We start from the raw sequence: 13,950 nt of genomic DNA, 5'->3' as shown, positions 1-13,950 counted from the left end.
ATTGAGTATGGGGGGGAGGAAGAGATAGAACGTGAACAAACATCTCTACTGAGCAGGTTAAGTTATGCAGCATCACATGCTGTCTGATGGCTGCTGGTGGGCAGACCACTGCTTTTTTTTTATTTATCATTTCCTCGCCCACCAGGGCAGTATATCCTTCAAGCTCAGGTCCTCTACCAGAGGCCTGAAGCTTGAGTGTTCTACGATCCAGAAAAAAATCATCTGGAAAACGGAATTTGAAAACAATACTTTTAAAATTGACAGTACAAGGGGTTGTTCCACACTGATTTCAATAAATTATTTAAAACATTTTTTTTTCTTAATTTTATCAGGTACAGTACAGGGGGTCCTCGAGTTACAAACAAATTCTGTTTCTTTATTTTATTTTTTTCTGGAGAGCTCAGTATTGTTCATTCGGTAATTTTACTGATTTGACATGTAATCATCATTGCTCTCTTTTTTTTCCTTTTTTTCTTTTTTTTTTGTATGTGGGTGAGTATGTGTATGTGTGTGTATTCATTAGTTCACCTAAAACTTATTAAAAAATCCCATACCATTCACCTAAACTGAACACTTCCAGCCAGAGTCGTGAGGCCGTCGGGAGACCAGAAGAAGGACCAAAGAAAAGAAAGGAAAGTGAAATCCAGCACCGACCAGACACCACCCACCAGGCCACCAACCAGAGTCCTTCACCAACCCCAGAGACACAAACAGAGACAAGCGCTAGCACTAGTTAAGCAGAAAACCTGGGGACAAAATGGCAGATGAGGTTGAGTGCATCGTAACTCGAAAGCAAACTGCCCACCAAATATACTACATACATAATACTAACCATATGCCGATCCTAATATAATCTCATGAATGTTTGATGGGAGAATATTCAATCCAATTTAAAAAACTTTATTTAGCCCACGGGGACAATTCAAGGTGTCCCGAGTGTGTCTTGCTAGTGTGCGTGAAATATGGCTACCTTCCTGGTCACAGTAAGAGACCTCAGCTGGAAATAGAGTAGTGAGCCAAGCACAATAAACACGAAGGAAATGGCACTTGGCTCCAGTAAGTTTACTGCCACAATGGGGCAGTAGTCCATTAAGATATCATTTGTGGAATGAAACCTCTTCTGCTTCATTCACTGCCTAATGGTCGAGGCAAGTGTTGATCATGTAGATGGCTAGTGATGCTGCAGTATGTCTTTTGAGATGGGAGCGGGGGGGGGGGGTGATTAATGTAAGCAGGGACTTGACATACAGTGATTATACCTCGTAGGTCTCAAGAGGGTTCTTCATTAACAACAATGCACAAATCAATGTTTACAGCCATCATAAAAAAACTGCAAACTAGAAGCCCCCCCCCCAAAAGCACAATGTATCCATAAACTGTGTTCTTTATATTCTCAGTATAGAAGCAGCCTGGAGCTGATTTAAACATGAAGTCCCAAACTCGACTCCTTAAATATAATTAGAACATTTTTGATCTCATGATCAGCCACAGGATGTTTTCTGTGCTTTGTACTGTTCATCTACTTTAAAACAACCTGTATTATTTCTCATATTCAGACTGCAGACCATCTTATTAATATGGAGATATAGACTTATGTGCTTGTGTAATAACAGTAAAGATCTTATTTGTCATCATTTTCCCACTTATCTTCAAAAAGCACATGAAATATAAGTACTGTAATTCCAGTACGGGTTTGAATAAACACGAAAGAACGATTGCATGAAAACAAATAGAGAGAGAGGATTTTCCGAGTAAAGGCAACAGCAAATGTAACGGGATACTCATAGATACACAGGAAAGGGTAAAGACAGCATGGATTATTCATGTCTATTCCCAAAGTAGAAAAGGCTCCTTTTTGATGAACGGAGCCCGGGGCGCTCCTTGCTACTCAAAACCAACAGTCCCAGGCAGACCAGCCTCACGCTGCTGCACACAGGCAGTCAGACGATGAGCTCCCCCGCCATCACAGACAAGGCCCGGCGGCTCGCATCTGCTCGCTATAGACAACTACTATGGTGATGATGATGATGATGATGATATGTGGTCCATGCTAAGGTGATCCCAAATTTAAAAAAGGTCTCCTCAAATAAGTCTCTTCAAATAGTGGACTGAGAAGCAATAGAATTCAAGGTGGAGTTTAGGAGGGTGGAGTCAGTTTAATGTCATAACATATATGGTGAAAAACAGTAAAGGGGGAAGTCAAGTTTAAAATTTATTTACATTAACTCATAACTCTTTCAGCCATTTTCACTGAAGCAATCCCCCCTCGCTCCCAACTAATTTACTGGTTTTGACTGATTTTGCAAGGCCCAGAGAATATTGTGTTGGATTGCTATAAAAACATGGAACCTACCAAAAGAAAGATTAGAGTCTCTTCATTCATCAGGAAAAAAAGTATGTTTCTATCCGTTTCCATTTTGCAGCAATTAACATTAGATTATAGCCACGTTTCATCATTATTCACAAACCTGTTGAAAACACTGGGGAAAAGAGCTTGTTGCAACATGGCCCTGGTTGATCTCTTATACTCTGCTGCCACCTGCTGGGTGTTTCTGTAATTATGTTGTAATTGCTTCACCCGTTCTCTGCAATTCAGAGGCTGCATCAAAGCCTTCTGTGTGCTCTAGCATAAAAAAACGTATAAATACCTCTTTGGGACATTTAAAACATTTAAAATAGAATGTATTTATGAGTTAATATGCCCTACTACTAGGCGGAACATGGCATTCAGATTAATACTGCGTTTGTAGAATATAAATTAACCAGCAAAATCCACCTGTTTTTAACCACCCTGGGGGCGGTCATTTTGATTTTTGGATTGTGCTTTCAGTGTGCATCACTTAAATAGCTTTGCCTTGACATGGGCTCTGAACTGAGAATGAACTCAAGCTTCCTCCGGCTCCTTTTAAAACAGGCCTATCTGCAGACAGCATGTGTCTGCCAAATTTCTTTAGGCAAGACTGAAAGAATTCGAATCAAGGAGGACCAGCCAATCGTGGGTCAAAGCCCAATAGCAGACGCTGTCTGAGCAACTGATGAGAAACTGACGAATGCTGAGATTTTCACACTTGTCACACATTCCATGCCATCTCCTGGCACGAAAGAGGCGGATAAAATGCTGTAATGGCCAACGAGCCATTCAAAGTACCTTAGCAACAGTTGTGCCGCCGAATCGATTCTCAACGTGTGACTTTGCTGTCCTCCAATGATGTCGCCTTGCCGCAAATGGGAGGAGTTATCCATAAAGGCGAATGCGGCAGCCTTTGCCAACAAAAGGGTGGCGGATTCAGAAAAATTGCTCTGCTTGGGCCATCAGCATTCCCTTCACATTATCTGCTATCACTCCCACACTCAATGAGAGTGCTACGTAGCCTTGTGTGTAATTATTCTGGCAATTTGCAGGCATGTTGCATGAATGAGCTGAGCAATTAGCATCAGCTTGAATGTTGTTTTTTGTCTTTTCTGATTTGGTATTAAAAATCACTGTTGGGAACGAATGACCTCAAGCTGGCATTATACTGTCCAAAAACAGGGAAACATTTCATCAAGTATTTTGAATAAGCAGGACTACAAAAATGCAAGTTTTGCTACCGTAACCTATTTTTTTTGTGACAAATGTAACAAAAACAGGTTTGTAAAACATGACCCAGACAGATTTTCTTCAGGTCTACCTTTCCATTTGAATTGAAAGTACAAAGAGGAATTGAATTTTATCTTATTTGACCGTGTTGCACTCTCTGACTGCTCAGCCTCCCTGTAGGTCTGCAGCTCCGGGAGCTCAATGAAGACTCTCTCCTCCTGGGAGATTGTTGTGCGTAGGTTGGTGTTTGCAACAGCTCACTCCTGACTCCTCCACCCACAGCAGTGATCCACACCATTTGGGTCTAACATATTAACAATTGCAAACAAGAGGTTTCCTGTTAAAACGTTTTCTCCCTGAAAGCAGTATTGTGTAATTATTCTAATAACCACAAATAACCAAATCAGACATAGAAACATCTCCAGAATCAAAAGAGATTGAATACTAATGTGCCATTTCAAATGTAATAATACTCAGTATAACATTCACACTGCCAAGAGAGCTAAATAGCAAAACAAAGTACCAAATTAAATATACGTCTACTTTTTTTGCCCTCATTAGCATTTATTTATCAGAAGCTAAACACAACTACATTCCACAGGAGTCAAAAAATGTTGCAAAGCAATTGAGATTCTTTCCCAAGACCTTATAAACCACATTTGCAACAAAATCAGGAGTGGAGCTCAAAATGCCAAGCTAATCACATGAACCTTCAGAACGCGCTAATCAAATATGATCCCTCTCCCTTCAGAGGCCTATAATCCCTCTTAGCGGGGATGCAAGAAACGTGCCACCTGCTTCCAGTCATACCGCTCGGGGGGCTCAAGTGCCCTTGTGACATCATGCTGCCCTTAATCCATTGAACAAATGCACAGCTTCATCCGGATGCCACTGCTTGATCAGGACTCGCCACCATGAATGAATATATCCACTAGACTCGCACCAAAAAGGAGACAAATATTACTATTACAATTCATGTTGATATTAATAGGCGAGTTTTAATTCAACTCGAATGGGTTACTCTCTGTATTTTTGTTGAAAAACATCATAGCCCAACAAATATATATATAGCGCTTTATCTACACCGTAACTTGTCAAAAGCACTTTATTTGAAAAGACATCTTTGGTGTAACACCGTTGGTTCTTCAATTAATAAACAACTCACTATTGCTGATAAATAAGGATTAATTCACATGTTGAGGTTCAATACAATGAAATTATATTTATTAAACTCGTCTGGTGAGCCTGGTGCGGGAACGAGTATAAACAAAGAGTTACTTTTAAGACCCTTTATTGTGACTGAATTTGCCATTTAAAATATATTGCTTTATATTATCGGGCAATATTGGGCAACTTATTTATCTTTGTCGATTTGATGTCCGTGTGAGATTCAAAAAAAAGTTACTCGCCAGTTACTCAGTACGACTATTTTTTTTACATTTACTTGAATCTTATTATTATAGTAACAGTACTCCTACTTGAGTAAAAATGTTTTGGCTACTCCGCCTACCCCTGATCAAATTAAAAGAAGTCTGTCTTTCATGTAACTTAACTGGGAAAGTGGATCAGAGGTTCACCTCTGGTAGTCATTTGTAAGAGCTATTTTACAGTAACAGAGATTGCTTAGGCAAGGATGCAAATGTCAGAAAGCATTAACTTTGACACGGACTATGAACCAAAAGGATCAAGAGTGCCACGGAAAAAAAAAAGTCATTAATTTTGCAGCCTTTTTTTCAGCACTCCACCCGCTGCTTACGGGAAGGGGACAGCAACTCATGACGGGATGCTTTTACCACAGCACATCTTCATGTTTCTCTTTCATCTTACACAAAGAAAGTAATGAAGGGTTTATGACACAAGAATTGAGATGCTATTTGCTACTGCAGTAGTGAAGTACAATTTTATTTATGAAGCAGATGGGATGCACATTCAGCTTAACAGCGCCGTATTAAAAATACTCTTTAAAAAAAAGAGAGCAATAATGATGACATAACAAATCGGTAAAATTACCGAATGAACAATACTGAGCTCTCCAGAAAAAATAAATAAAAATAAAAATAAAATACTCTTTTGCCTGCAGTTGATAGCAAGCTCATTAACAATAAATTACATACTGTAGTTCTAATTAAGATGTCCAAATAAAGGCAGCTATATTGTTAAGAATATTGTACAATTGGTCATGTGTTTACCGGTATATGAAATAAAGAAATGTCAATTTATTTATTTATTGGTAACTCTTGTGTAAAGACTTTTTTTCCTCATCATATTAAGATGATGTAATGTGTAATGGCTGTTGAAACAATATTTTTTGTTTTGTTTGTTTGTGTGTGTGCGAGAGAGAGAGATGTTAGCAAACACTTGACTTTAATAACAGTTCTTTTGTTCAATTTTAGTAAACAAAATATTTTGTTGTTGTTTCACATTTCAAGTGCCCCTCCCCCTTCGCTACCTTTTGTCTCTGAGAGCTGCGGTTTGTTGTTGGAAGCCCAGAAGCGCTGGGTCTGTGTCTGCTTGGCCTGCCCCCTCTCGTCTCCTCAAAGCCGGCTGGCAGATGAAATATTTATGACTATATGGCTTGAAAACCTCACATTCCATTTGAAGTGCTGCAGCTCCTCTGATGCTGCCCCCACTGATGGCAACTGCCTCCGCCATCTTCATTCGACCAGCACTCTCCGTCCCAGCGGGAGGTACGAATCAAGGTGCGAGGCGTCCGCGGCTTTTCTGCTTTTCACTTATCGAGGACAGGGGAGGGGTGTAACCGAGAGTCCATTATGGCGGCAAAAAAAGACACAATTTTGTTTTACATCTAAATTGTCCGTCTTGCAGCAGGATATATGAGTAGTAATCAAAGTGTACTTAAATAAGTGGCTGAATGTTTAATATACAGTACTTTTATTCTTTATGCTACACTGAATGCCTCTTACGAGAATTTTTTTTTAGGGAAGCATAAGGTTTAATTGAAGACTCTAAATTGTCCATAGGTGTGAATGGTTGTTTGCCTATACTTGTGCCCTTTAAATGGATGGCTCTTTCCCAAGGTCAGCTAGGATAGGCTCGAGCACACCTGTGACCCTAATGATAAGCAATATTTTAAAAAAATGGATGAATGAAAGGCATAATGCAACCATTAATGACCATCTTATTTTGATACATAAATACATGGGTGTCATTTTATGACACCTCATCACCATCTATCACCATTAGCAACAACCTGAGAATGTGTTTTCGCACATCAGCCTCAATATTCTAAGTGTGTAAAAAAAAGAGGAAATCGACATATGTTTGCTCAGCGTTCAGTAATAACACAATGACATTATCATTCCCTGCTTTTTTGGCTATAGACTAATTTCAAGTTGCAAGCTAGTATTTTAATTTGCATTGGCATTTAAGTATGAAAGTTCTAGTACTGCACATGAAAAATTATAGATGAAAGAATTGGCGCTCCAAGTCCTGAACAAAGCCTGCTCTTATGCATGCAGGGAGTCACGTTGGTTCCTAAGCAACAGGCCATTTCACAACACACGCTGCAGCTTTTCAACAGGTTTCAAGAACACCGCACGTCACATCAGATGGCAACCTTGAACAAACAGCTCTGCTCGCTTCTTGATGGAAGTGGTCGGAATAATTAGTGCGGCACAATGAAGCCGCATTCATCTTCACCAACATTCCCCTGCACAACCTGCTGTCGCCAGGCAAGACTCAAGTTGCCAGGTTTCAACAGTTATGATGAAAGACGATACAGTATTCCAAAAGCCCGTGATCCATTTTTTAATATAATGTAAGTATTGTTTGTTTCATAAATTGGTTAAAAAAAATTTTAAAAAAGTGTTTACCACAAAAAGGTTAGAATGAATTGCCTTTTTACATGCCTTTTTTTCTTCTTCTTAAAACTGGAGTAAAACCCACGAAGGCATGGAATTTCTGCCACAGTTTTCCAAATAAATGTTAATAAATGTAAAAAGTAAAACAAAGCACAGTTTTGTGCTATACAGTACCGAATTAATGATAGGCAGTTGAAAAGTTCATAAAAGCACACAAATGTGTGGTATGTTGCTATCAACATTGTTGTGTTTGAAGAAACAGTTTAGCAGTATATCAAGATTTGAACGAAATCTGTCCGAAAACTGATAAACAGGCCATTCAGTCCTTATTAAACTGATAGACCCAAACAACACTTTTTTTCTACAATAAACATTTGTTGAACACTGTATCACACTATGAAGTAATCCGCTGCCACTTAAAACATGTTACAAGAACAGAGTAGACTTAACTTAACTTAAATTAGCAACATCTTATGGCAATACCTCCACTTCTTTTAACTAGTGAGCTAATCATTGAGTGCAAAACGTAATAGTATTGATATATATTAGTTGGTTGATGTGATTTGACTTCATTTATAAAAAAAATTTAAAAAGCACCTTAACCCTGGAGAACCCAATGGGGTCAAATTTGGCCCCTATAAATTCTGCTACTCAAATAACGACTTTTTTTCTTTTTCTTTTTACAAATTTAACTTCAAAAGTCCAGAGTGCCACTTCTGACCCCTGCATGGGGCCATCTAGTGGATGAATATTGCACTTACATGAGCCAGAGTGGTGGTGACAAGATGGCTGGCAACATGCTGTTTTGTTGAGCTGGAAATCAATCCAAACAAAACCATCTCCTCAGCAAACCATCAGATGGTAAAATTGTGTTTTTTTGTTAATCTATTTCATATCATGTTGCAGAATGCCTAGGAGTATGTTTTATATATATATATTGATAAATTAGCAACTCTGAGCTAGTTAAAAAAACAAGGGTTAAAATTGAAAAAACATATTTTGGTGTTCAGTGAACTTATAGCAGTCATTTAATGTACAATTCATAATTTTCCAAAGAAGAAAAGGGTTCTTGGGTTCTCCAGGGTTAAAGATGTAGCACTTTTAATTTTGTTGTACTTTGGTAATTTTGCAAGGCAAGCTTTTTTTTTATATTCTATATATTTACACACAATGTGTAGTGTGTCTGATAGATGTCGGTGTATTAAGATACAAGATGTCAGGCGGTGAAGTTAAATCCCAGAAAGTATTGAGTTTGGTTTGGGGATTTAATGAAAAAAGAACTGTATACCTATATCCAGTATATACTGCTGCTGCTGCTACGAGACACCACTTGCTCAATTCCCCGAGGAATAGCCTTAGTAAGTAATTCCAAGCAAGACATGTCATAAAGAAGGAGAAAGGGGGAAAAAAATAGCAAGCAGAGAGTAGATATGGGATGTGGAGGTTTACACCTGTTTGCCGGCTTCTGACCCTGAGCAATTACGTGGAGCTGAGGTTTTCTGGGATTCTACCTGTCAATCAACTACTCTCGGCAAAGGAGAACAGACAATAATGGCCACAAAAATACAACCATGCTCTTATATTCTTCGAATGCGCTTAATCTAAGAATGTGAGATACTAAAAGAAAACGGGATGAGCAGAATACTGTACACAAGTAAGGGACAATGGAGCATCAATCATTGTCCACAGCGTAGATGCAAATCACTGCTGATTATTTGCATGACTTGTGCTTAATCGCAGTCTAAATGAGTTTGTGTGATATTAAATTGTCCACCAGCATGCGGAACAAGCGCTTGGAGAGATGATATTGATAGTAACCACGACGACAGAGCAAGATGGATAGATGCAGATCCTATACTTACTAAAATTGTATGGAAAAGTGTTAATTCAATTATTGCTTCGAAGCACTGTATTGTGTGATCTAAGATGATGGATGGGAAACGAAAACATGCAAATAACTAAAAAAAAAAAAAAAAGTATTATTTTTCATGTAGTTGGGCAAAAATATACCTGCTAATTTACAAGATAAGGTCAAGATAATATCCTGCAAATAAGCAAGAGAGAAAAAGGTGTTGACAACACACTACGGAAATGAACCCAAAAGGCCTCAGACTATTTGGATCAATATTGTATTTTTATTTAACATTAAAACATTTTACTTTGAATCAAACAGCTGAAGGCATGTGGTGTCTAAGTGCTGTAGCCGGTTTTTAAAAGTAGGAAGCATACAGTGCTGAGTGGCTCTGTTCTTCAGAGGAAATACTCCCAGCAGGAAAAAAAAAGAAAGCTTTACAAAGAAAAAAAAACGATAACACTAACAGTGAGATCGGTTGTGCATATCAAATACTGCCAAATTTTACTATGTGAGCCGTGAGAAAGCATGGAGGCTCTCAAAAAACACAAGTATTTAATTCAAAATGTCTTGCATACAAAGGTAAGAGTATATTAAATATCAGTTAATTTCAGAATCATGTGTAGTGATACTACAGTCTATTACACCCACCATCGCTTGCAACGTCTGATATATCTTCCCCCCTTTGGGGTCTGCTATAGGCGAATGGGCCCGGAGGTGCCGCTATGTCCTTCCACCTCCCATTGACTCACTGCGGCACATACGTGCTAATGACAATCTGTCACCATCCTAATGAGATGAGGTGCTTGGTCACGTGCAAGTGTACCGAGTCGCTCCTTGAGCTCGGAAAGATAATCACATGATGAAAAAAATGTGTCAGGAATTAAACTGGAAACGGCATTATAGAGAAAACCACCCCAAAAAAAAAAGAGGGGGAAATCAGACGTGACAGGATGTATTGAAAGCCTGCCAACCCATACCACGCCCTCTTGGGGTTCCCTGACTAGATTATCATGTAACCTCACTGGGAAATATGAGTCACTTGTGAGTGTGATGAGCATTGCAGGAATCAATGAGATGATGTCACTGACAGCGAGAGGATCCACAAATGCAAATACATGCCAACCCTAGCAAATCCTTGCAATATTTGTTTTAAAATGTGAGGGAGGGAAATAGTCCACATCGTGAAACAACATGTTAATAAGGATTTACAGTTGACTTCCTGATTCTGATGTACTTTACATCAGATTTTCTGATCTCTTCACAAGACTTTTACGCCATCAGTTGAAGCACTAGAGGTCGGTAACCTTTACTGTCAAAAGAGCCATTTTAGGCCAAATTAATCACAAAAAAAATCTGTCTGGAGCCGCAAAACATTTGAAGATTGTGATGAAAGAAAATAGTGTGTTATTGTTAGTCTAATTTACTAGAGCTGCACCACAACACAAAAATATGACAGCAGGATCCAATACGTAGACATTAATTTTTTCAAACTTTCCTCTTCCCCTTTTGGATTTTTTTGTTGTTGTTGGTAATTTTTCATACATTTTTAGACTTTTATGCCTTTCTGTCAAATTTCTGACATTTTTGGCAATTTAGTTGACATTTTATGCTAATTTTCTAGATTAATTATTTTGTTTTTGGACAATTTATGGTTACTTTTTGAATGTTTTCTTTTATGTCTTTTTTTTATGTATTTCTCTGACATTTTTTGCAATTTCATCGACATGTTATATCAATTGACCTTTTCTCTTCTTTTTTGGACATTTTTGGGTATTTTTAACTCTTTGACTGCCATGGACGTTAAAAGACGTCAAGTAAAAACCTACGGAGGGCCGCCAATGACGTTAAAAGACGTCATCCAATTTTTTTTTTTTTATTTTTGAAACGGGTGGAGGAAAGCCTTGGCCAGCTGTGGTGAAAGTTTCAAGAAGATCTAGTTAGCCTAATGACTATTTTTGGCCCCTAGATGGCAGCAATGACTCTCTTTTGACAAGATTGGGTAGGCGTCAGTAGAAGACGTGAGGCGGAGCTAGAAGGGACAATGGCTGGGGAAGGGAAGAGAACATGGCGACCGGTTGCAAGCAGCTCACGCTCGAGCAGTTTTTTTCAAAGACGAAAAGCATCGACCAACGCTAAAGAGCACATTGATGACGACGATGATCATCATCGATGATGATGATGGTGACTCCGAGGTTGGAAGCATTGACGCGGCAGTAGAAGACGCGAGGCGGCGCTAGATGGCTGAGGAAGCGAACAATGGCGACCGGTTGCAAGCAGCTCACACTTGGGAATTTTTTTCAAAGACGAAAGGCATCGACCAACGCTAAAGAGCACATTGATGACGACTATGATCATCATCGATGATGATGATGGTGACTCCGAGGTTGACGCCGAAGTTGGAAGCGTTGACGCGGCGGCTATGACGACGTCATAAAGGTTCACCGGCTAGCGATGCTAACACCGGAAAACGCGGAGCACAATCGAGCACTTCTGCACAGGCGGACGTTCAATCGGACGACGAAGAGTACCCCGAGTCCAATGCATATTCATCGGAGGAGTGGGTACAGTCTGCTACTTGCTATTCCCCGGAAAAAAAGGCCGTCAAAAAAGTGTAACGTCTGCACGCGAAAGGGACAATCGCAGTGAAACTACTCTGTTGTGCAAATCCTGCTCCCTCTCCTTGCATGCAGGGAAGTGTTACAAAAAGAAAAACTGTATTTGAAACATCCACATAATTTGTAAATAGTACCACAGTTGCACACGTTTGTGAAATTGTTTTGTCAAATTGTTACACTGTTGAATGGAAAAAAACGTATTTTGCAATCTAAAAACACTTTTTCATTGTTGGTGATAGTGTTTTACAGAAGTAAAGCACTATTTAGGTGTTTGTGGCATCATTCATGGACAAAAAGAAGTGTACAATTCACTAGAGTGCATGAAATAACATCGTTTCACAAAAAGCTCTTTTTCTCCGCTTTTTGTTTCAAAACAGAGCATTTCGGTGAAACTAACCATTTTCTATTGTTGATTACTGAAGAATGGAATAAGGTAGAAACAAACAATTTTTCTGATGAAAGTTGAGAGTTCAATCTTTCATTTGGTAGTATGTGTGTTTCCATAGTCCAAACACAACATTTTCTGTGGACCTTGAAAGATCAGTCAAAATGCTTAAATCGGCTAGCACTGGCGACATCCCGTTTCTGAAAACATCTGGCAGTCAAAGAGTTTAAAAAAAACCTCTTTCATCTACCTTTCGTCTCTTTTTGGAACATTTGTTTTCTTTTTACCTAAATCATTCATTTGTGTAATGTGTTCCTGTCTAATATTTATTTTTAAGATTTTATATTCTTTTTAAATTGCCCGATTTATTAGTTTTACATGTTTTTAAAGCTGCAATATGAAACTTTTTTCCCCCAAATAACTTTACAGTAAGCTTTTTATTTGACCACTTATGACTGAAATGCCTTCTAGTCAGTAGATTAACACCTTGGGTGTTCACAATGGGTACTCCTGCAAGCCTCTGGCCAATAGTTTTTCAGACTGGAATCGTAATGTGCGTGGTGTGTATGTGAAGAACGGTATGTGCAGTTTCATTTTTCGTCAGCAGGTGGCAGTAGCGATTCGAAATGGAATATTCTACGTTCAGTAGCTTTAATTGCTGGCACCTTGCGTATGAGTGCATACTTCAATTTCGTTGTTCTTGTGCAATGATAATAAAAGTCATTCTATTCTATATTACTAAATATTATTATAATATTACTTTCTACTCATTTATTTTAAGAGATCCACAGGAGCGGGACTAAAGGACCAAACGTGGCTCCAGAGCCGCAGGTTGCAGACCCCTGGCCCATAAGTTTCAGAAATAAGCTCATATTTACTTTACTAAAACCTGATTTATGGTGGCTGGCACCCCCCCATCTGGTGTCAGATGAAACCAGTTCTTTGTTCACGCGGCGACATGTGGAGAGCAGCCTTTTGCTAATGGAGGCCAGTTAGAGTGATCTTTGCGGGGGACCTTTGCGGTGTGATCGCAATGTCTCAATGGGACTGACAGAGATGAGAACACACGCACATTCCTGTCCACTCGGCCATTTGGGACAAAGCGACTTTTACAAATCATTCCAATGACCACCTCCCAGGCTTCAAAGCAACCACTGCAATTTATCTACGGTGACACACAAGATAGTTTTGCTCTCTGTGTTCAATAATTCAACTTAACACACAGTTCGTCCCATACTCCGCAATGGGATGGATATTTACTGGTGTAAAACGATGCTGCATTTCCAGTATATTACAACACACACATTTTTTTTGTTATCCTTGTTTTGTTTTTTAATACACTGAATTTTTGCTTTACAACAATTAATGAATACATGGTTGTTAATATGTTCATACTGAAATGTTCATCCAATCTCACACTCATTTAATGTTATTTATATCTGAACATAAAATACATTTTCTTGAGTGAGCATAAGAGGATGTGTGGCGCATAGCTGCTGATAACTCGGACAAGCTTCCGATTCAGCCTCATTCCAGCGGAGACGTGTGAAAGTCAACCCTCTGTCAACACACACTGTAGCCATCTGCAGACTCACTCTCTGAATACATTATTCATCAGAACCAATCGAACACCAAGACCGGACCAGGAGGAGAGGACCGCGTCTCTATGAATCCGGTTCCGGTCCATTCTACCA

At 39.1% G+C, this 13,950-nt stretch overlaps 1 long non-coding RNA gene across 1 annotated transcript in view; it reads right to left on the bottom strand.

Annotated features, from left to right (window-relative positions):
- Positions 1 to 2,078: 2,078 nt before the first annotated feature.
- LOC144053902 (uncharacterized) overlaps positions 2,079 to 13,950 on the bottom strand; it is a 16,050-nt gene continuing 4,178 nt past the window's right edge. The window contains exon 3 of the long non-coding RNA XR_013294546.1: positions 2,079 to 3,884. This is a non-coding gene — a long non-coding RNA (uncharacterized LOC144053902). The remainder of the gene's footprint in view (positions 3,885 to 13,950) is intronic.

This window comes from Vanacampus margaritifer, chromosome 6 (genome assembly GCF_051991255.1).
Source record: "Vanacampus margaritifer isolate UIUO_Vmar chromosome 6, RoL_Vmar_1.0, whole genome shotgun sequence".
NCBI lineage: Eukaryota > Metazoa > Chordata > Actinopteri > Syngnathiformes > Syngnathidae > Vanacampus > Vanacampus margaritifer.
Note: the sequence above shows the minus strand (reverse complement) of the source record. Positions and strands in the feature narration are given on the sequence as shown.